Source organism: Dermacentor andersoni, chromosome 1 (genome assembly GCF_023375885.2).
Source record: "Dermacentor andersoni chromosome 1, qqDerAnde1_hic_scaffold, whole genome shotgun sequence".
Classification (NCBI taxonomy): domain Eukaryota; kingdom Metazoa; phylum Arthropoda; class Arachnida; order Ixodida; family Ixodidae; genus Dermacentor; species Dermacentor andersoni.
In genome coordinates, this window is record NC_092814.1 from 358,260,314 (window position 1) to 358,262,703 (window position 2,390).

Here is a 2,390-nt window from a genome sequence, read left to right on the forward strand (position 1 = left end):
GCGTGGTCACGCACTTCTCGATATCACACTTTGGTGTGCCTGGATATATATACACAATGGATATCACAATTTCGTCTTTCGTTTGTGCGGCACAGACATCCCCACAGTCGCTGGCATTGTCGTCTTGTGATTCAACGGTGTATGGTTGTACATACGTTTTGTCCTTTGCGTATATGACAATGCCTCCTGCTCGTGAGTCCATGTGCTGTTCACAAACGATTCCAGCATACCCATCAAATTGAAACAATGCATCGATTTATTATTATTATTATTATTATTATTATTATTATTATTATTATTATTATTATTATTATTATTATTATTATTATTATCGGGCAGTATGCTTGAAGCCTGCTTCACCTCTGCCGCGGGTCGGCCCGGTATTGCGCTATCTCTGGGATCGGCCCACGCTCACCTTTTCTATTGTTGTCGGGTGGACACGAAAGATGCATGGAACACTAACAATATACAGCTATGCTGTAAGATCAACAGTACTGCGTGGAGCAAATACCAACTGTTCAACACGCGCCATGACACGCATAAAATAGATCCAGAAACATAAACTGCGTGATAGCTGGTGCGGCGATATGACGGGCTTCGTAAAACCAACAAAAATCAGTCCTTGCAAGCCTCAGCAGCTTTAACACACAACGCGATGCACTATAGTACCATCGCGCACCCTTGCAAGTGCAACACGGTAAAGAAGCGGCAAACTGTACAGGGGTGGCAAGCGGCATCCAGATCCTAAGCGAAATAATCTTTACCCGCATGCTGCAAAGCGGACAAACAGAACCAAAACTTAGCTAGGTTGTGATAAACTTCGTCGTTTACCAGTGTACACATGACTGAGTGCGACAAGCATCCACATGACAAGCGAAAGCGTGATAACAAGCAATTTCGCACCGAACGCGGCGATCGATTGCCACCGTCGTGCCCGCTCATGAGGTCTGGCGGGAAATGATAAGAATCGTGTCGCCCGGAAGGTCTTTCAGGTATTTGAGCACCCCACCGCGCAACAATTGTTCTACGACATGCCTTGAAGCTTTATCCTCCCCAAACAAGCAACGGGTGTTGCTTATTTCACTCCGTAAATGTGAATCAAACAAAGCACGAGCAAAGGCGCAGAATACAACGGCGGACGGCTGCTTCCTTTCCCGAGTTCACTTAGCAAGGCCGCCACCACGGGCGCATCCGTTGGCATGTACTACGCGTACACCAATGGACAGCAGGTGTACAACAGCGGTGATAGGCCAATGCACATCGAAACAAGGAATTACTGGAGGATCCATAGTTTCGCTGGTGGTCGAATTATCAATCATGACTCTATCGTTCCCGGTAAATGTGCAGTGTACATGACTGTTCTTTGTCCTTGTACGCAACGATACACATGGACGCGAAAGAGGAAAGATTGACTCGCACTTCACCTCGTTCGCTCCACTGTCTTTTCGTCTTCATGCTGTTTGTCACATCATCGTTGACTGATTCATAGGGTTCCACGTCACATAGCCGCATAGGAACTGAAAGGAAGGAACGATATTGTGGAGGGCTCCGTATTTCTGGTCATCCGTAGCTGTGTATCCCTCTAATTGTCCTTTCCTCCTACTCCATCTCTGTTCCGTCCCCGCGCCGAGTGGCTGATGGCAGGGATAGTCGGGGCACAGCTTCGTGGCGAGCGAATGACGAATAACAAAACCATATAAAACAACAACAAAATTCACAAAATTTCACCCATGCAGTTCTTTCGAAGCTTCGTACACAACCAACATGGCGTTTCGTCCCACTCGGAATGCGATCGCCACGGCATGGAATCAAATTCTCGGCTTCTCAGAGAAGCAGGACGTCTGAGCCGTCACGGCGGGTCATCGGAGCGTTATGGTCGTTGCTAACGTCAGTGCTCGGATTCGCTCTCAGTGTGGACCGCCGCGGTGATCGTCTCGCTACCACATCGTCCGCTATCATGAGCGCTGGATAGAAAATCGGTGTTCATTGAGGAAACGCCGATATTTAAGATTTCCTTTTTTTTTTTCAGCGTGGACTAAGATAGTCATTCGAGGAACGTCGGTGAGCGCGAATGCCCGTAAACGGTCTCTCGCAAAAGCAGTCCCAGTAAAAGTAACACTTTATACTAGGCTTGTATTCGCATGGCCGTGGCACCAGTCATCATATAGTCATATAGTTGCCATCGCACTAACAAGGCGGTCGCAGCGACAGTGCCCGTACTGGACGGCGCTTAGGTATAAGAGAAATCTCGCGCATACGGGCATTGGTTCCTGCTTACTCTTCGCGTCGGATTCAACCGTAAGTCGCACTATCCCAGTCGACACATGACGTGGATATCTTATCACGCGTATGCATTGTAGCGATCCCTAGAAACTGTTCCTATAGAAGCC

At 47.9% G+C, this 2,390-nt stretch overlaps 1 pseudogene; it reads left to right on the top strand.

Moving 5' to 3' along the window:
• The first annotated feature begins 273 nt into the window (after positions 1 to 273).
• On the top strand, positions 274 to 414 carry LOC126516974 (U2 spliceosomal RNA; annotated as a pseudogene).
• The last annotated feature ends 1,976 nt before the right edge of the window (positions 415 to 2,390 follow it).